The sequence below is a fragment of the Sciurus vulgaris genome (genome assembly GCF_902686455.1).
Source record: "Sciurus vulgaris genome assembly, chromosome: 12".
Classification (NCBI taxonomy): domain Eukaryota; kingdom Metazoa; phylum Chordata; class Mammalia; order Rodentia; family Sciuridae; genus Sciurus; species Sciurus vulgaris.
In genome coordinates, this window is record NC_136473.1 from 31,402,841 (window position 1) to 31,425,070 (window position 22,230).

The following is a 22,230-nucleotide window of genomic DNA, read 5'->3' on the forward strand; positions in this document are numbered from 1 at the left end:
CGTCACCCCTAACCTGTGGCACTGTAGCTTGCCAAGCCTGGTGCAGACGTGCTCAGAACAGCGGCCCGCAGTAGGGCAAAATCCCCTAAGGCAAAGCCCAGTTTATAATCAAGCATCGAATATCTTATGTAATTGATTCAATACTTTATAAAATGGATGTATGGTCAAACTATCCCACTACTGTAAGATCAAAACAAAACAAGACAAATCCCAAGTTGGGGACTGTCTGTATTCCTAAATAAGGAGACTGAACTCCATTTCCTCCTAAGTAGCTCCACACGGGTTCTTTCCTCAGCTCCTGACAGCAAGCCTTCCAGTTCCAACTGCCTCAGGTCGGTGAGTTTGCACCCCTGGAGGGTGAGGGATGCTGGCCTAACAGACCTCACAGGATCCTGGAGTTCGGGTTCTGGCTGAACACACCTCGCAGGTCACTGGTCGGACTTCAGGATGGGCATGAGGTCTGACCCGAGTGGCTGTTCCACATCGACCCGGGATGCCAGCTGCAGCGGCGCAAGCGGCGCGGGCCGCGCGGGCGGTGAGGCCTGGGCGGGAAGGGGCTCCCCTATGGCGGCTGTCTACACGAGGCCGCGTGCCGTTCGTCCTGCGGGGTCACGGAGGGCCCTGCTCACTTCAGCTTCTGGCCCGACCCCGGGTTACATGGGACCTGCTGTTCTAAGCCTGCTCTTCCTCGGGCCTCGGCGTCCACCGAGCGACCAGGAACCCACGCCCTCTGCCTTCCGCCCCGGGGCCTGGCAGCAGGCAGACCCAGTCTCCAGAGACTTCCGGTCGCCTCCTCGCCTCTCGCGAGGGCGCGCACCTACCACTTCCGGCGACTGCGCTGCCTGGCAACCGGGATGGCGGTTCAGCGGTTCTTCTCCCTGGAGCTGCTGGTGGACTAGGTGCGCCTGGAAGCCGCGCCGCCGCCCGGCCCCGCCGTTACCTTCCGGCTGCTGGACTTCCCGCCACTTCTAGTTCGTGCGCCCACCAGGCCCACCGTGCTGCCCGGCGGCGCCCGGGGCTTCGGCGCGGCAAGGCCTGCGTGTTCTGCCTGCGCCCCGCCGCCCTGCCCGCCCGCGGCTGCGCGCCGCGCTGCTGCAGCTGCCCGCTGCGTCCAGGCCGCCCGCCTGCTGGGCGCCTGCAACGTCTAGCTACCCGCCGCCCGCGGGCCCGGCAGCCGGGGCAGCTTCGCCCTGCTGGACCCGGCGGGCCGGCGCATTGGTGACCTGGCGCTGTCTACCGCCTGTCGGAGCTGTCACGGCCGCGCCCATGACCCCGCCGGCTCGGCCCTCGGCGGCCCGGACCGCGGCCCCCGGGACCCCGCGGGCCGGAACCCGGACCTCGGCCCCCAGGACGCGGCCCCGGCCGCCCTCGACGCCGCCGCGGCGCGGGAAGGAGCCCCCAGCCCTGCCCGTGCGGGCTCCGCGGAGAACAGCAAACCTGGCCCTGCGGAGGCTGCGGACAGCAGTGTCAGCACCATCAGCACCTCCAGCCAGGAAGACGCCGAGCTGGACCTGGAAACCAACACCTTTTGCCCACCTCCTCTGTATTACACTCACTTTACCCAAGAAAGGACGCTTCCTGCAGGCGTCAAAATCACCATTGAGCCCTAAAGGGACGGACCTGAGAAGCTGGGTGATGCCTTGCGGAAAAAGTACTTGTAAACCCTCCAGCAACCCTCCAAAAGGTACAGATTCTGCAACACAGGAGACTCCTGCGGTGCTTTTGAGTTCACCAGGGAGTCAGGATGTAGGAGCCCTTAATGAATCTACATGTCGCCCTCAAACTGAGCAAAATACAGTCAATACAATAAGGCAGCTTCCTTTGCTGAATGCTTTGTTAATTGAGCTGTCCTTGTTACACAACCAACCCATGGGAGTCCAACTCATGTGCATCCGCATTTAGCCTGGTTGTATAGAACCGAGGATAAGAAGGTACCAGAATCTTGTGCCAAATCCACATGTCAGTCTGAATCTAAGAAGGATAAGTTTTCAGTGGGGGACCATGAAAAGTCAGTGAGCCTTCAGTGTAGAAAGAACCAAGTTGAAAACCTTAAGAAAGGTAAATATTTTGAGAACCGTGGCAACTGTCAAAAAAGGGTGACTAGGGGGTGTCTATTTAAGGCCTAATAAATACACTCAGACTCCGCTTAAAGCAAATACTGACATATTAGTATTACATGAAGAGAGAATAGTACAGAAAAATGCAAGCACAAACGGTACAAGTACAAAATTCAGAATTCTATCCTCTAAAGTTAAAGTATTAAGCTTTGCAGAACAAAGAAGCCAAAGAAGCTGCCTAGAGATAAGTATTTAGATTCAGATGTATCTTCTGCTGAAAATAGTGATACCTCAAGGCAAATTAGTGAAATCTTTGATGAGCCCAGCACAACTGAAGAAAAAAGACAAAAAAGATTGTCGTGAAAACAGAACCAGCAGTGGAAGAATTATGAGTCCTGCAGAGTCCATTATTCCAAGAAGATTGACTCCTACAAATACTTTGTAAGGAAAACTGGAAACCAGAGTCCAAAGTCCATGTGGTTTCCAACAGGATGCAGTTGCTGAAAGAATTGTAAATAAAGAAATAGATGATTGGCAGGTCAGAACCACAGATTATGATGTTCCTGCTGAAATGAGTGAAAATAGTTGCCATGAAAGCATCTCAGAACTGAAGTATTCAGATGATTTCACCAGCCCTTGCTATTCAAAAGACTTCTGCACCACTGAGGAGACCAGCAAGAGCACTGCAAACTCAAGATAGCAGTCCAGGGGCAGACATTTCATGTAACAGTAGGTCTAGTGGAACACAACCACCCTCAAGGAAAAGTAGCAGTAAAAGAGTTCTGTTCTTAGCCCACCCTTTTCGACTGGATCACCAGTACTCTCACAAAAGAGAAGGCATCTTTCAAAGACTCAGGATAAAATCGTGGAGAAGGCATTTAGTAACTCCACCAGTCATTTATCTTCATCCCATGGGACTGAGGAAAAAGAAAACCAGATAGACCAAAATAGTAGGCATAACTCTTAAAGGTAAAAAAAGAGGTCAAGACTTCTCTATGAAACTTAAATTAGAAACTGGTTGCAAATGGTCAGAAAAAAAGCCCGTCACCGTGGACACCTCAAGTGAATTCTTACCAATCCTCTAATTTTTCAGAACCGGAACGAAACGTTCTGGATGGCAGTACATCAGATCATTTTGAAGAAGAGGATGACATTGGTTCACTAAGAATTACAAAGCAATACAAAGATATCTGTGAGTTAGTAATAAATAGACTTCCAGGATATATGGTGTAAAAATGTGCATAAATTATGTGAATAGTTTTTATAAGAAAAGTAAATGTCATTCCTTTATGCTTAACTAGTGTTCTACCTTAAAGCTGATAATATCGATCATGAGATCACCTCATAACTTAGTAAGATTTCTTTATGAGTTATTTAAAAATAAAAGTGTACCTAAATTTTAAAATATGGAACATTCTAAAGCTGACTTCATTGAAAAAAAGGTTAGTTAATAAGCATAGCTGCACATTTTAATGGGATTGTTATTTAACAAATATATGACATTTTGTGAGATGCAGAAAGATAAAAAAAATTTAAGATATAGTTCCTGCTCTTAAAAGAGCTTATGGCATGTGTGTGTGTGTGTGTGTGTGTGTGTACAATGTATGTGAATTTATACACACACACACACACACACACACACACACAATATCAGAGAGGTACACATCCTGGGATCCACAATAGAGGGAGTCCTTTTAATAGAGTTCTATATCTTTATTTAGCCACAATCTGCATGATTGCTTGATTAATGTTTGTCTTCCACTAGTCTGAAGTGTTGTCTTTTTCTGTTTTTTTGCTGCCCTTGAGTGTGGACATGTTTTGGTCTCCTTCATGTTTGTCATGTAGCCCCTTCAATGCATATTGACCAATTTCCAGGAATTCCAAAGAAGGATCACTGACAACAGGACCTGGTATGACATCTATTCTCTCTCTAAATGCTATGTGAGAGAATGGCCAACTTTCACTGTCAGATGACCCCCTTTAGGGCACCACCAAATTGTCTTTGGGCTGCCTGGACATCCTGATCAAATGTCTTATATTCAATTTTTTTTAAATGGTTAAAAAGGTTTTTAACCAGGTTCACCAACACTTACATTGAAATGTAAACTGCTGCCAACAGGAACTCCCAACTATTGAAGTTGGTCCACCAAAATACCAGGCTAACATTTTGATGACTGCTATACAAGAGACCAGAAAAAACAGTTTAGAACAAGACCCCAACCTGAGGGGGCTCTCCCAAGGAGACCAATGGAAGCAGCTCCCTTGCTGTCTTTCTGGGAAACTCCTTCAGGGAGGAACGGGGCATAACCTTTGTCTATATTCTTTGAATTCTTTTCATCTCTGATGAGCTGAACCACATCAGGATGGTGGCCTTTAAAGACCTTTAAAATTCTATTTTTTAAGTTCCTCATATTGATCTGGTGCATCTAGGTTAATTTTTTGATCAGACCTATTCTATCCAACTATAAAGTCTTTCTAATGCTCTGTTTCATTCAGAGGCCTGTGTACAGGGTTAACAATCTAATGGATTTTAAAAAATAAGCCACAAGGCCTTTGTCCATCTGTTTATTTTATGTATATGTACACCAGTGTATTGTCACATCTACATATGTTTAGTACCAAACTTGTCATATGAGCTCATAAATTTAAATTTTAAAAATGGATCCAAATGCATTTGGTTCACATGATTTAAAAGGGTTTTAAACTGGGTGTACAAAAGTATGGCTTTCAAGTTACTAACACAGTTTTGTTTCTAGGTGGTCAAAAAATGATAAAAATGTTAATTTTATAAAATGTCTAATATCCACTGTTTCTACATTTTTCTTCAATGGAGAAGCAATGACTCATGCTGACCAATACATTTATCTGGTATCTGGTATCTGGTTTAAAAAAAAAAAAAAAAACTAAATTAGATTTGACTTACATGGGATGGATCATGGATATGTTTGTTAAAGACATCTGATTGATTTACAGAGTTAAAATGCTGTTAAATATAACATCAAGTACTCTTAGCTCCTTAAATTCCATAGAGTAACAAAATATTATTGGTGTTTTTATAAATTAATAAATAAAAAAGGTTGAAAATTACTTTATGTCATCACTAAAAACAAGGTTACTAAAAGTCTCAACAGGTATAATTCTATATAAAGGGTCCAAAAGTTTCAACTACATTTTAAATAAATTTCTATAGATAACAAAGTATTTCATCTTGTTAAAATGGAGTAATTTATCTAAATTTAGAAATTTACAAGGGTTGTTTCAGAGTATAAAGTTTTTTAAAAAGAGGGGATCAACAGATTAAATTAAAAGATTCTAGAAATAAAAATATATTTAGTAAAAACATGTTCCTAGGTTAAAAAAAATGTGTGTGATAAAGCTATAATACACCAAAGTAAATAACAAGAGGGTCTAATTAAATGATTTTAAAAAGTGTAAATTAAAGGTAAATTTTAAAAGCGTTATGTGTACATATAAGTAACACAACAGTTAAAACTATTCAAGATTTTTCCCTAAGGTCAAATGTTAATGCACTGATACAAACCAAAGTTTAGTCTATATGCTAAAATGACAAATAATTCTTAAAATATTAATTCACTCTTAACATCATGTCTATTAAGTTTTATTCTCTAGAACAACTAGTCTTAAAAGTCAGGGGTTTATACAACTGGTTAAACAGCAACTGTTATTTTAGAGTATTTACTATATTATGAAGTCTAAAATTTTTTTAAAGAACTAAACTTGGTTAATATAAAAACATCAATGTAATTATGATTCTATTACTCTTCTTTATATATTAAATGTGTTATATCTTCCAGGTATACAAGTCTTAAAATGAAGGTTTGAAACAACGTTTTATCAAGCTGGTGTTCTCCAACCTAAAATTGTAATGGTAATTTTAAACTTATAAGAATAGCAAATTTTATTGAGGATTTATCATTTAATATTCTGTAACTGGACCTGAACCTTATGTTACCTTCTACATTGGGATAAAAATGTAAATATATTTCTAAAAGTTAATGAGAGACTAATTTGTTTACAGGTTAATGTTGTGAAACATAAAAACATTTTGCCACATTACTACATGAAAGAAAAATTAAAAGCTCTCTCAGCTTTCTTTAATTCATGTTTTAGATGTAATATATTGTTACCTAACATTCATGTAGACTTAGGAAACAATATATATAAACTTTGTAAAATGGCATTTAAAAAAGAAGACAAAGATCAATTTCAGAACTAGAACACTTTACCTAAGAATTGTGATTGTGAAGAGCCCTGTCTTACTTAAGATAAGGTTCTGCCTCCCACCTTACTACATGTTAGAGTGACTCCAAACTAAGCCAGAATTCAGTTCATTTAAAGTTATATTCAAAAGATTGGGGTTTTTTTTGTTGTTGTTGTAAAATTACTGTGATCTCAGGGGATATAATATATACTTTAACTGCGACCTGTTAGTGCCTTAACAAAAGTATATTAGGCCATCATCTATAGACAGGTAATAAATAAAAGGGGTAAAAATAACTATGAAATTATAAACATTAAAGTTAAAGCCTCTTACTTTAAGACTGATAAGACTGGTTTGCTGGATGTTTAACACCAAGACTTAAAAATTAAAATTACGATAAAAGGGCCAAAAAAAAATATTTGGCTCTTGCCCTCAGTCAGTCTGAATCCAGGGAACAAAAGAATGTCTCTAAGGAGCTTTATAACTCTGGGCCACATGACCGCCTGATCAGAGAGATTGTTGAGACCACTAGAGGATGAAAAGCCAAACAGTGCACCTGCTGCAGAGGAGGGTCTTTAGAAAAGGGAGACATCCTTTATGCTTCCAAAGAAAGCCACCTCATCAAAGATATCCTACCTAGCAAAAGGAACTAAAGAGCTACTCTCAAGTTCCCCATCAATGACCCCTATGGGAACTCAACTGACTCTTAACAGATAGAAACAAGGTCAATTTGACCAACTTGATCTTAAACACCTAGCAAAAACAGTTAAAACCAAAACTGTTATGACATTTTAAAATTTCATGGACATTTTAAAAACAAAAAATAGTTATTTTAATGTGACTTGAGATATTTTCAAAAATCAGGTGACATTAGGTAACTTAACTAAATGTTGTGTTTACATTCCTGATAACTCTGACAATGTTAAAGATTTACAATTAAGGTCTTATCCTCTACAGCCTTGTTAGACTTTGTTAGGCCTTGTTATGTGGCCAACATCTCAGCAATTCCACCTCCTGGTAAGAAATTATTGGTTTCTGTCATCTTCATGCTATTCATTGACAGGTTCCAGATGCTATTTATTTTGTGCTCATGTTTTCTTGTTTCTTTCATAGAATCAGAATTTTACCCCTGGATAGACCCAAATTCTGAAGAGGGACTTCAAACTGCTTGCCGTACCTTATGTGGCCCCCTCTCAACTCTAAGCAATAAGAGGGTCATTTGCCCTTTTTCCTTACAGCAGTAAGAAGTCCCTAAAATGAGAGGAGTAATTAAAAAAATATTTTTTTAAAGACAGTCAATATAGATAGGTAATTGGGTTGAATCACAAAAATAAAGGCCAGTTTGGGTCCCAAAATTTGGAGGCAAAAAAACCTCTCAGAGATGAAAATGTTGATGCTTCCAGAGCCCTTCCTCCACCCATAGCAAGATAACCTGCTTCTGCTCCAATCTGTCATTAAGTCTCTCCAACAGGTTCAACTTATGAGAACCAGCCCCAAGAGACCACGGATTTCCAACACCCATTCCAGTCAGAAGACTATGTCTATGTCAAATGGTTCCATAGAGAAGGACTAGTACCCACCTGAAATGGAGGGGACCTTACTCACAACATGGAGTCATCACATCTGAGTCAAGACAACAGAAAAATGGACAGCCCTTAGAGACCCCAACCATCCTCTAAAGATAAGACTGAAAAATGTTAATCATGTTTTTCTTCTTGCTTAGACTATGTTATAAGGCCCGGGCTACTAAAACAACATACTTCGTCCATCAAATTAATGTATATACATGGCCACTACAACCCCTTATTTAATTTGAAAGATAAATCAAGGATTCTTTCACCTCTACTATGGTACTTGGGACTTCCTCAGGCCCATATGACAATCATCTGTGGGCCCTGAGGGAACATGGGTTGCTTGTATGTCAGGAGTAACTCCATGCCTGGCCCTTCAACTTTTTGAGGTTACCAAATGGGTGAATTCTGGATTACCATTCACTATTATGGGGAGGGAGAAAGGGACTATCTGGGGCTAATACTACCATCTAAATGGGTGGCCCCTGTCTTAGGTCCCATCCTAATGGGATTAGGTAGAGCTGGCTCCACTGCTGTAGGCACCACTGCATTCACTACAGGATACCAAAATGTCAACACTGTAAGAAGACAAATAGATATCAACTTAAGTAAATTTAAAAAGCTCTGTAAGCCACTTAAAAAAATTCCCTTGATCACTTGCTAAGGTAGTTTTACAAAACAGAAGAGAGTTAAATACGCTATTTTTAAAATAAGGAGCATTATGTTTGGCCTTAGGGGAGACCTTTTGTTTCTATACTAACCACTCAGGTATCATTTGTGATAGTTTATATTTGATTAGGAAAAGGCTCAAGAAAAGGGAGGAAAAGCCAAAATAGAAATTAGTACCAAAATCTGTTCTCTTGGTCCCCCTGGTTAACTACTTTAATAACCACGATGGCAGAACCTCTCATCCTAATTATGATCGGACTATTAATCAGGCAATGCATGATAAACTGTTTAAATGTGTTAGAGATAGAATCCAATCTGTTAAACTAATGGTGTTACATGCCTGCTACAATCACCTCTATCAATCAATGATTTGATTATGTACATAAAACCAGTGGAGAATGTGACAGGTTGACAGATTTGACTCCTTGGCAATGTTACAGGCCAGGCTACATGGGCAATGACTACACAGTCTCCATTTTGCTCTGAGACTTCATGTTATGTAGGAAATGCTTCTCCCATGGGAACGCCCCGCCTTTTTACCCATCATCAGTTGCTTAGCAATATAAAATAACAAAATGACAGTTCTTATATGATAAAAAAATCTTTCTTTTTTGGTTCCTATGTTTCCTAAGCAATGCACCATGTTGACAGTGACATCAACAGTGATTGTGTGGATGTTAGTAACCATTCTTCAATTTATACCTAAATTAATCAAGTGACTATTACAATCCCAGGTAAATTATTTCAAAGCCTCAGATCTTTGGTCTGAGGCCTGAAGACTAATCCCTCAAAGATGTGATTTAACTCCATAATTCCAAACAGCTCAGCCTGAGCAGGAATGTTTTAAGTCGCCCTGCTCCTATGAGAACCATTAAATGAAGGGCTGAGGTCCAGCTCGTGCCACCTCAGGCAGCAGTGTTTCTGATTGAGTCCACATTTGAGTCCACAGCCACCAGGCCACTTAGCATTCTGAGTCTTTGGTTGCAATTATTTTTCAGGTATCTGATTTATTCCTTACCACTGTGATAACTTTTGTGTTTTAAGCTTCTTTTCATGGTCTAAATAATCTTCTAGAGGGCTGCAGTAGCATCTTTGAATCTTGCTACCCCAAATCCATTGTCTTTGGAAAACCAGTTCACCTGATTTTCCTCTGGGGAAGACTCTCACTTCTTACTTCTTGAACTCTGCGACTAGATGTGCCTAGTCCTACTTCTCATTTGAAACAACACCTCCTCCTCTCCCAGTGAATGCACTCGACACACGCTTCCACATGAGGAGCTGCCAGGAGGCTGTCCTGGGTAAGCTCTCCTGCCTCACAGGTCCAAGGGTCTGCCTGGAGAGGGGCCAACTTGGAGAGAAGAATAGGAACACTGGGTCCTGGCCACAGTTGGGTCTGGGCCATACATCCAAAAATGGTTAGTTCTTGAACTGGTACATTACATTAGTGAGAAATTCACTTTTAAAATATAAATACTGTTTTGGATTGGGGGGGGGGGTCTCTCAAAGGAAACAAAATAATTCTTGAATATAGTAAGCACTGATTTCCACCATTTTGGCCTTTGTGTTGAGCCCCATGAAAGAGCTAGAAGACTTCCTTGATGGAAGTGAGTAAGAACACAAACCCCTGCCCTAATGAAGGTTTCTAAATGCTTCTGGGCCAAGCAATTCTGTTTGAAAGACCAAAGTTGTTTATTAATTATAACTATTTCCAGGTCATTCCTGCTATCTGGAAGACTTTCCCTTTGACCTTCTGTATGGGAAACCATCCATGTTTAGCAGAATCAGACTTGACTGAGCCATGGGATATAGAGGTCTGACTTCCAGGAACTGGCAGTCATGAGAGATGGTTTCAGACAGCCTGTGGTAGGTGACCCTGTACAGAGTTGGCTTATCCCTGAGGAAACGCTAATTCTCTAAGCAAATGACTTCCCTCACTCTACCCCATCCTGTTCCTCACAGAAGAAGCCCCTCCTGGTCCCCTTTTACCTGCATGACTATAAACAAAGGAAAGGTGGGCTTCTCCATCTTGTTTTGAGACCAGATCTTGGCATGGTCCAATCCAACCCCTTCCCATTTGAAAAGATTATTGGCTCTTATGTTTCTTTAATTAGATAAGTTTCTCAGTGATTAATCAATAGCTGGCACCATCCTCCTACAGAAACCTTTTATCTTATCCATGCTGGACTTGACAGGAGAACCCCCCCCACACACACACTTCTGAAAAATAAGTGAATCTCTGAAGTTTGTGCTGATTTAAAATTAGAATTCATTTATTCATTCTGAAGAAAACATTTGTTTTTGTCAACAGCTATATTTGCAACCAAACAGATCAATTTAACTTAATGCTATACCTAATTAAGGAATTAAAACTATTTAAAAGATATAATACATTTCTCAGAATTTAAATGTGCTTGAAGCAGGATAGCAAATTCAAGGACAGCCTCAGCAATTTGGCCAGGCCCTAAGCAACTTAGTGAGACCCTGCCTCAAAAAGTAAAAAGGGCTGTGGATGCAGCTCAGTGGATGAGCACCCCTGGGTTCAATCTCCAATACAAAAACAAACAAACAAAAATTAAATGCCACAAATACTTGCTTAAAATTAAATGATTGCTGTGTAGATGGAAACCAGTAGGTGAAGGACACCCACCCTGCATCGATCCCCTAATGTGAGCACATATTAAAATGTGATGAATAATCCTGACATTTCTATGATTCCTTTTTTGGGGGGAGAAGGGGTTCTGGGGTTTGCACTCAGGAGCACTGGACCACTGAGCCACATCCCCAGCCCTATTTTGTATTTTTTTTTTTAGAGACAGGGTCTCACTGAGTTGCTTAGGACCTCACTAAGTTGCTAAGGCTGGTTTTGAACTCATGATCCTCCTGCCTCAGCCTCCCAAGCTCTGGGATTGAAGGTGTGTGCCACCACGCCCGGCTCTATCATTCTAGAAATACAGTCCAAGGAGGGGAGCGGAGCAGCTTGTAGGTTGAACTGTGGTGCTGCTCACCCAACAGCCTTCCAAAGCCCACACATGGGCTCTGCATGGAGTCAGGTGCCTGTGGAGGAGCATCCTTGACTACTGTGCCCACCGGTAGATGGCAATTGTCCTGTCTCACCTCTGGAACTTCTTTGATAACTAATGAATGGAACTTTTTTTTTAATAGGCAAACTATCAGTTTTTATTGCTGAAAAGGGGAAGGCACAGGTTCCTGCTTGAGATGCCAGGCACCAGCTGGGAAGCTGGGGTGCTGGCAGGCTCCCTGCAGGTGGCTGGGTGCCTCTGCCTCAGCTGGCTCTGCCCATGTGCACCAGCACTCAGCAGGGAAGCCTACCCTGGTTTCCAGGGAGAGGCCAGTTCCCAGAGAATGAGTGGAAGGCACCAGCCTCTTGACCCTGGTGGGCAATGAAGCCTCCCACCTGTCTGCTATTTGTCCCAGCAGCTCCTGGGCTAGCTGACCCAAGACTGGGGAAAGAACCCCCAGCTGGGGGCAGGACAGATGGCCTCACCTTGCAAAGGGTGCAGACAGGAGGAAAGAGCAGCTCCTAGGCATTCTCTAGATAGTATGTCAGAGCTAGACTGTCCAGTTCTTTTCATCACATTCATAGTTTTCAAAGTATTTAAACTTTTTTCAATGTGACTGGCAGTCCGTTACAGATTTATTTCTCCATCTGTCTTTTGAGTCAGTATAAGTATCCTTTTTTGTCCCACCAGTCTTTACTCAGGTTGATCCAAGAGCTGGTTTTCCAAATTCATTATTGCTAAGGCTCCCTACAGTTGATCCCTGGGCTCAACCCATAGAATTTCTTCCTATCCATGCTTTGAATGCTGGAGTTGCTGAATTAAGTGACTTCCATTGATGTGCACTTATTATTTAATTTGCTCACTATTTCCAGCTTCTGGTAACAGTATACTGTCCTATGGAGGGAAGATTTCCTGCAATCAAAATTTCCTGGTATGATGTCTAAGAAGTTTCCTTAACTTTTTTCCTAATATTTTTAGTGCTGAGGTCCTGGGGTTGAAGGACTTTTAACTAATTAATTTACATATTTATTTTCATGGTACTGGTAATTGAACCCAGGGCTTTAAAAGACTTTTATTTTGCAAACATATGTTGTGCTCAGTAAAGAGTCCTTCAGAATGAAAACAAAACCTGGATGCTGATAATATAAATATCCAATTTTGAATATGAGACCCTTCTATTGAAAAGGCAATCGGAGGAAGATACATGGTGGCTGGGGATGTAGCTCAGTCAGTGGTAGATGCTCACTTTACATGAGTTTGATCCCCAGTACTGCTATAAAAAGGGGTGGGGACAGAGATGGTCAAATAAACAGGTCAAATTTTTTTAATCTATGTTAATTTCTTTGGCAGTGTGGATAAATTGTAAGTTTGAAAAAAATGCAGCTATCTCTAGATATGGTCTCTTGCCTTTATGTTTCTAGTAATCAGTCCTTTGTGCAGCCCATGTGGAGTGGGGACCCTACACATCCTGAGAGCTACCGTGGTCACCCAGTTTGCCATCCCCTGGGAGATGGACAATTAAGAAGGCAGTTGTGGTGTGGACAAGTGGGTCTGTCTTCAGACTCAAAGACTCCACACTGGCAAGGCTCCACCTTTCCTAAAACAGAGTGAATTCATCCAAGCTCTGGATGAGCTGTCAAATAAAATGTAAGTCAGCCTCATGTAAGGAGAATGGACAGCAACATCTTATTGCAAGGGCAGGGACCACAGCAACCCTGGCCATGAGGTCTGCTCACATCTCTGAGGACAGCTCAGAATGCCTTCCTCAGGGGGAGTCCAGAAGGCACGTACACCTTTTGGAAATGTTGGAAATTAACCACAGGAAAATTAACCACAGTTTAGAAGGCAATCCTCTTTATATAGCTTTGGGGGGTGATGTGGAGTGTGCAAGAATTTCCCTCATGGGTTGATGCGTCTGCCTTGTGCCCTCAGTGCCCTCTAGAACCTGGAAGGCCCTAGCATTCAAGGTTCCTGTGTCTCAGTGCCACGTTCTTTCTTCTGTATCAGAGGCACCTGGCTGTAATGTTGGGAAATCCTGGCCAGGACACAGTGAACCATCTGGAGCAAAGGTCAGCATGACCTTCCAGCCTGCTTATAGTTTGGAAGCCCATTTTGAGAAATTCAGGGCAAAATGACCTTCGTCCAATGTCCTTTCTGTACTGTGGGCTTTGAACATATACCTTCTGAGAAGGCAGTCACTTTCCTTGAGTTTCATCTCCAGTAGTAAAGCTAACCCTGAGGTTCTTGCTGCTCCTGATATGAGAACCCGCAGCCACACTTGCCTGACCCGAGAGTAGGTTGACAAAGCAGGTGCACCAGCGCAGTTGGGCAGCAGTTAGCCACCAAGGACTCTCTGCTGTGGTTTTGAAACTTTGCTGGAATTCTAATCTTTCTTTTAATCTTAGCTTGTGAAGTGGAAACTTAGACTTTTTTCAGCTGGTGGACTCCCTATGTACGAGATATTTGGCAACTATAAGCTAAAAATTAGGTTAGGTGTGCAGAGCGGAAAATTTCTAGTTTCTAAATAAAAGCAATTTATTTTAACACAATAAGAAAACAAACAAAAATACTAGGAAAGGAAACAAATAAGAATGTATAACTCTAACCCTAACACTAACCCTTCCCTCCCCCTCATTATGTGTCATCCTCCACTTATTAGTGATATCATTCGTCCTTTGGCTTTTTGAGATTGGCTTATCTCACTTAGCATGATATTCTCCAATTTCATCCATTTGCCTGCAAATGTCATAATTTTATCATTCTTTATGGCTGAGTAATATTCCATTGTATATATATACCACAGTTTCTTTATCCACTCATCAATTGAGGGGCATCTAGGTTGGTTCCACAGTCTGGCTATTGTGAATTGAGCAGCTATGAACATTGATGTGGCTGTATCTCTGTAGTATGCTGATTTTAAGTCCTTTGGGTATAGGCCAAGGAGTGGGATAGCTGGGTCAAATGGAGGGTCCATTCCAAGTTTTCTAAGGAATCTCCACACTGCTTTCCAGAGTGGCTGCACTAATTTGCAGCCCCACCAGCAATGTATGAGTGTACCTTTCTCCCCACATCCTCGCCAACACCTGTTGTTGCTCGTATTCTTGATAATCGCCATTCTAATTGGGGTGAGATGGAATCTTAGGGTGGTTTTGATTTGCATTTCTCTTATTACTAGAGATGTTGAACATTTTTCCATATGTTTGTTGATTTCTTGTAGATCTTCTTCTGTGAAGTGTCTGTTCATTTCCTTAGCCCATTTGTTGACTGGATTATTTGAATTCTTGGAGTAGAGTTTTTTGAGTTCTTTATAGATTCTGGAGATTAGTGCTCTATCTGAAGTATGATTGGCAAAAATATTCTCCCACTCTGTAGGCTCTTTCTTCGCATTGCTGATAGTTTCCTTTGCTGAGAGAAAGCTTTTTAGTTTGAATCTATCCCAGTGGTTGATTCTAGCTTTTATTTCTTGTGCTATGGGAGTCCTGTTAAGGAAGTCTGGTCCTAGACAAACAAGGTGAAGATTTGGACCTACAAGTATGGAGGAAGGAACTACTGTATAGAGGGTAAAGAGGGGTGGGAGGGGTGGGGGGAAAGGAAAAAATAACAGAATGAATCAAACAACATTACTCTATGTAAATTTATGATTACACAAATGTACAAATGCCTTACGCCATGTACAAACAGAGAAACAACATGTATCCCATTTGTTTACAATAAAAAAAATAAAATTAAAAAAAAAAGAATGTATAAAATATCATCCAACAAGACTAAAGCTAATGAACCAGTTTAATTCCCAGAGGGCAGTGGGGACAGGTAAGAACCTCAAATGGTTTTACTTTTCCAGACCCTGTGTTCATCCATGTGAGACAGGGCCTCCTTTCATGCTTCTTAAGACTTCTCAGTCGCACTGCACACATGGTCCTGCAGAACACCTGGATCTCACCAGCAGAGTCCTGCTCTGACAGAAGAGGAAGTCAGCTGTGCCCTCACCAGCACCACCATCTCTGTGAGTGACTCTGCAGGAACATTTTTCCTATAGGACCAGGTAGTAAAATGTTCACCTTTCAATCCCCATGGTCTTTGTTTTGACTAGTCAACTCTGCCACCATGATAGGAAAGCAGTCACAGACAGTCTGACGATCAATGAGCATGGCTGTGTATTGATAAAGCTTTATTTACAAAAGCAGGTGGAGACTGGGCTGGCCCGCAGGCTGCAATGCACTGGCTTCTGTCCTAGAGATGCCCCCGGGGTTTTCCTGGGTGCTGGGGGAGTGCTCATGGAGGGGAGCAGAGCCTAACTCTACACTAGCCACAAACTCAGATCCCAGGGGCTTCTGTTCTCTCCTTCCTCTCACTTCTTGTCCCCTTCTGAGTGATCTGCTCACATTGGCTCAGGAGGAGCATGTCTTGGGGGATTCAGCAAGGAGGGCAAGCCCATCTGTGCTGTTGTCCTCCTCCTACTGCTTGCAGCTCCCCAAACGTGAGGTGTGGGGCTTGGTCTGAGTGGGACCTGACTAGAGCAGCCAGTTTTGTTCTGGGGTCAGGGATCTCAAGAGTAGAGAAATCCAGCTGCATCTTATCAGGGACAGTCACTCATTGACTGTATCCTAATCTCAGTTTGTCACACTGCTGATGAAACTCCAGTACTTTCTGCACATTAGAGAGTGTTGCCTAAAATAACTGAAGTTCTAAAAATGTGGTTCATGTTTCTTTTGCTTTATTCGGGTGGAGGTTTGGGGTTTTGTTTGCTTTCTGTGAACTTCAGCTTTGGACCCGAGTGGTGGACTTGGGGTCTCTTCTTCCTGCGGCTCACCCTGCCCAAGCATGCCTCCACTCCCCTTTCCTCTGCTTCTTTTCAGATGTCACCTCTGGAGCATTGTGATGGTGCCCCTCAGGCATCTCTGAATACATCTTTTCTCACCAGCCTCAGGAGAGCAGTTCTGGCTATGTTTTTTTCCCCTCTCCTCTCTCTTCCTTCTCTGCATCTCACATCCAAGTGTCTGGTGGCCTCACCTGCTGGCCCCGCCTGCTTTGCTCTTCTCTACTTAATAATTTTTCTGCTGCCAGTGTGGACCACACTGCTATGTACGCTAGAGCTGCACAGATGCACAGTCAGTTCCTGCCTTCAAAGCTGAGTGAAGAGTAGCGAGAAGGCAGACACAACAAAAACCCCTTGATGTTGGCCGCAATCGTCTACCTTGGTGAACTGCAGATACTGTGTCGGCCAGTCCTCTGTCGCTGTGACAAACGCCTGAGAGAAGCAACTCAGAGGGGGAAGATCTGTTTGGCTCACAGCTTCAGAGGTTCTAACTGGCCTGCTGCACTGCCCTGGGCTTGAGGTGAGGCTGAACAGCTTGAGGGAAGGACATGGTGAAAGGAGGCCTGTCAGCTCATGGTGGCAGGGAGCAGGGAGTGAGGAAGGGGCAGGGCAAGATAGAGTCCCTGAGGGCAAACCACCTGGACCTGCTCTCTCTGACCATGTCCCACTGCCTGCAGATTCCACCTCCTCCCTGGGTCCATTCAGGTACCAGCGTGATGATCCACTGATGAGGTCAGTGCCCTGACCATACGATCACTTCCCCAAAGTCCCACCTCTGAACTTGGCTGCGTGGGACAAAGCATTCAGCACATGAGTCTTTGGGAGACATTGTGGGTCCAAACTCTGACATCAGTGTTGATAAAATGACCACAGCCCCGCAGGGCAGGCAGGAGTGGGGCTGCACTCCAAGGATGGGAAGAGCCTGGCACTTCTGGAGGCCCAGCCTGAGGGCACTGCCCCTGTGCATGGGGTCCTGAGGTGTGACCCTCCACCACCCCCAAGAGAGTGGGCCTCTGGAAGTTCTCTTCCAACTGCAGGCTCCCCTCTGGGTCTTGATTACGTGTTTCTGAAAAGTCTCGGACTGTCTCATGGACGTGCGGATGGTAATGCAGTGGGGCTTCAGTGAATGGGTCCTCCAGGAAAGAAGGCTTCACAAACCACTGGGTTTGTATTTTTTTTTAAAGGCAAAACAAAACCATCTTTGTAAGTCTTGGAAGCAGCACAGGTTTGCTTTACAGGCTCAGTGGAGAGACAGATGATATCCTTGGCTGCTCTTTTCTAAGAAGCAAAGGGGACGTTTGCGTCCCATGTGCTGGAGGAGAGAGGAACAGAGCTGTAGTGGACATGTCTGGGTTTTAACACAGGGTCTTCCACTTCTTGCTTTGTACCCTTGGATGGACTCCACGGGCACCCTGAGCCTCAGTCTCTCCACCTGTCACATCCATGTGGCACTGTCTTGTGTGATAAGGGTCAGATGAACTGGTGAACACCAGGTGCCAGGTACCACAGCCCTCACACTGGGCAGTTCATCACAACCACCTGGGCTGAGGATGACTGGGCCTCGGGACTTGGGCAGATCAGGGCCTCCCTTTAGGGCCTCTGAGCAGCCTCCCCTCATGGTTCTGATGGACACCAGTGCCTGAGAAACTCTGGTCCAGCCCCAGTGGACATGCAGTGCACAGCAGCCCTTTGTTTTTCTATGCTTGCAGCAGTTGAAAAGCCACTTTGAGTAACTTAAAGAACATTAGTTATGACTTAAGCTTGAGTTTCAAAGGCCAGGAGCTGGACAGGGAAGGAGCTGTGCTGGGAATGAATCTGCTTTATTTCTGCCTGTGCTTCGCCCTGGAGGCCAGGGCTTTCAGCCTGATGCTGCGGTTCTGGCTGGGGATTGCCATTCTTCCATCCTGATAAAGAGTCTGCTCTAGAAATACGTAACTTTATATGCTTTTAAATTAATAGGACGAGATTCATCTTAACTTTAAAAATGTATTTGCTTTTCTCATATTTTATACTTGATTATAGTACATATATAAAACTTTTAGAATAATTTCTACTTTCTGTTATTTATAAATATATCCAATGTTACATTCTTGTATCTTTCATAGCAGTATTACCTTGTTCACAGTTTTATTTTATATAGTCCTCATTTCAAAAGGATGGGAGGTGTCTCACAGAAGTGTGGAGGTGGCTCACAGAAGTGTGGATAAATGCTGGCCTTCAGATGAGGACCCAGAGACCTAGAAACCAGAGCTGCTGTCATTACAGTAACGAGAAGTCAGGTAACCTAGAATCAACCTCTCTTGACCCTGTCCGGGAGACCCCAACACCCTGATGCCTTTCCCCATCCCTCCCTCCCAGTGCACCTTTTCCTGTTTCCTCCCCCCTCCTGTTCCCAGGCCCCTTCCTCCAGTGTACTCTCCCAGACCCCTCTTTCCTAGTTTCCCTATGGAACAAAAGACCAAGCTACTAGGAAAAGGACAACAAAGCTCTTGTCCCCAACACAGAGGTGAAGAGTCATCTCAGCTTGGATAGATGGAAGACAACAGATCTGTACTCTTGAGGGCAAGGGAAGACTCCCCCACAAGTTCATATGGGTAAGAATCTCCTACCACTGTGACTGATGCAGGTAGCTTCATATGAGATGTGACAAAACCAGTAGAGTTGGCTGCCCCAGGAAGAAGTTCAACATCACTCAAATTTCCACCACTGAAACCCCATGGCATGGGGTCCAACTTGGACCAAGATGAACCAGGATAACAGAGATCCACCATGGTGGCCAGTCAAGCAAATGTCAAGCAATAACAGCAGTCTACACTGGGGAGGGAGCAAGAGCAGGAAGTGAAGGGCAGGACATACAGGGTAGCCAGGAGATGAGAGTGGAAGAGAACATGGAGAGCAGTGTGTCAGCAGCCCAAGCCTCATCCTAAACATAGACTGATACTAGATTGTAATATCTGTGGTGCACTGACATTCAGAGCAAGGAAACCAAACTCAGGTGATCAACAGACTTGGCTGTCAATCCCAACCGTAAAGAGCCCAATTCCAGGTGTGACCTCTTTTGATCTCAGCATCTGTGTGGAGATGATGTCTGGTTTTCAGTGAAAAGTTATAAAGATACACAGAATAGCAAAGAAAAACAACCTGCTGTCAAGAGGCAAATCTATCAGAGCAAGACATAGACATGAACATGACATTGAAACTATCAGACAGAATTTAAAATGATAGTGATTGATGTGATCATTAAAAAGGTAGACCACATGCATGAACAGATGGGGAATTTCAGCAGAGCAATAGAGATTATAAGGAGGCACGGAATGAAAAAAAAGTTTAGCACCAAAAATAGTCACAGAGATGCCTTCAGTGGGCTCCTTAATAAACATGACATAGTCAAGGAAATAATCAGAATAAAATAAAAAAATAATGCCAAATGAAAGAAAATAAGAGTTAAAAATATAAAAGATAGCCCAGGCACATTAGTGCATACTTGTAATCCCAGCTACCTGAGACACTAATGCGGAAGGATCACAAGTTTGAGGCCAGCCTGGGCAACTTAACAAGACAACAAAACCTTGTCCCCCAAATAATAAAATATAACAAAATAATGCATATTGAAGAGCTGTTGAACAATATTGAACAGCCTAGTATTGATGTAATTTGAATCACAGGAAGAGAAGAGAGAGAAGAGAGAACATATATTTGAAGAGATAATGGATGAGAGATTTCTACATCAAATGAAACATATAAGATAAAAATCCAAACAACCTACCGAAAATCATGCAGTATAAATACAACACACACAAGCACACACACACCCCTAGATGTGGCTCATTCAAATAGCCGAAAAGAGGGGAATCCAAGATGGCAGACTAGAGGGAGGCTGCGTTCCTTGTCGCTCCATAACTGTGGTTTCAAGCAGAGGATATCTGTTTCTTTGTGAGGCAGTTTTTGCTGCTTATCGATTCCCTGGTGTTTACCCCATTTGTCTGCTGTGATCACCTGCAGTCTGCCAGCATATTTATGCCTTTTTTGAGTGCAGATTGCTCACTCTCAGGTGCCTATCATTCACTATTTGCCTGCCTCTCGCCTGTCGATCGCCTGCCTTATACCTATCCATCACCCAATGCATGAGGTTCACCTCCCCATCGTCTAACAGTCAGCAAACTGATCGCCCACCACCAGTGGAGCACCAGCTGCCTGCTGTCGCCTGGAAATTCACTGTTACAGTAACTGCAGGTTTCATTACGTGTGGCTGCCGCCATTTTGAGACAACAGCTAGGCCCCGTAAGACCCCTGGCAGGACTGACTGAGTCCCGTCTCGAGGATCCCTCAGCCCAGCCGATCACTCCCTGCCTCTGGGGCCCTCATATCCACTGACTGCTCCCTGCTGCCACTACCCCCAGACCAACTGACTGTGACCTAACACAAGGACCCCAGACCAACTGATTGCACGCAGCCTCCAGGATCCCACAACCACACAACACACACCGGACCTCCAGGACCCCTGCCTGACCAACCGCATCCCACTTCCATGACCTCCAGCTGACCACGTCTACACCCTGAGCTGCACCTCCCCATTTGCCAACACATTTCGAAGCCAGAGCAGCCATCTTGGATAATCCTGGAGCTGTAGCTCTGATCTTTAGGTGGGGCAAATCCCATCCTGAAATGCCTGCTGGAGGCTTGAAGCTCATTGTCAGGTACCTCTCATGCATCAGGCTGCTGAACACTGGGAAGTTTCATTACTATATGACTGTTATACTATAGATTTTCTTTTTTTCTCCTTATAGAAAAAATTAAGTTTTTATTTCTTTACTTTTCTTGCTCTCTTTTCCTTTTGTTTACCTGTTCCCTCACAGTCTCTTTCTCACTTTTCTGCATGCTAAATCCAATTTCTTTTGATTACACTCTCACACTTTCTATTATCTAGAACTTCTGTATAATCTTTTCTTACCCTATTAACAGCCACATTCTACATCCCTCTACATCCTCTTTGTCCTCCATTAGAAATGGCAAACCTTATTGCAAATCTGTTTGTTTTATTGAAGATAATATTTTAACTCATACTATTTATTATGACAATTTTGTTATTGTCCTCATAGGGGCTATTTGGTCTAGGATTGCATAGTGTCTGAATTGGGCACTGCTAATATTGATCTCCCCTTAAAGAAAGGGTTTTGGAAACCTATAGGGCCACTATAAGCCTATAGGGGAAACCGGCAATACCCTAGATCTGCACTGCTAGAGAGGAAGATACATGAACAACATGAAAAAACTAGGGAAGAAAATGATCCAAACAAATCTAGATTCTGTAGTAATAGAATCTAATGACAGTATGTTAGAAGAAATGTCAGAAAAGGACTTCAGATTATACATGATTAAGATGATTCACGAAGCAAAGGATGAGATAAGAGAGCAAATGCAGGGAATGAATGATAAAACCAATAAGGTGAAAGAGCACCTGCAGGAAGCAAAAGATCATTTCAACAAAGAGATAGAGATTCTCAAAAAAAAAAAAAAAAAAAAAAAAAAAAAAAAACAAACAAAACAACAACAAAAAGACAAACAGAAATCCTTGAAATGAAGGAAACAATAAACCAAATAAAAAACTCAATTGAAAGCATCACCAATAAACTAGACCACTTGGAAGACAGAACCTCAGACAATGAAGACAAAATATAAAGTAGCCCAAACAGAGAAGATGGTAAGAAATCATGAATAGAATCTCCAAGAGCTATGGGACATCATGAAAAGACCAAATTTAAGAATTATTGGGATTGAGGAAGGCACAGAGATACAAACCAAAGGAATGAGCAACCTATTCAATGAATTAATATCAGAAAATTTCCCAAACCTGAAGAATGAAATGGAAAATCAA

At 43.0% G+C, this 22,230-nt stretch overlaps 1 pseudogene across 1 annotated transcript; it reads left to right on the plus strand.

The window, feature by feature from the left end:
• Positions 1 to 315: 315 nt before the first annotated feature.
• Positions 316 to 3,291, plus strand: LOC306641343 (microtubule-associated protein 10-like; annotated as a pseudogene). Its single transcript has 2 exons — positions 316 to 2,416; positions 2,505 to 3,291. The product of its transcript is annotated as a microtubule-associated protein 10-like (transcript).
• The last annotated feature ends 18,939 nt before the right edge of the window (positions 3,292 to 22,230 follow it).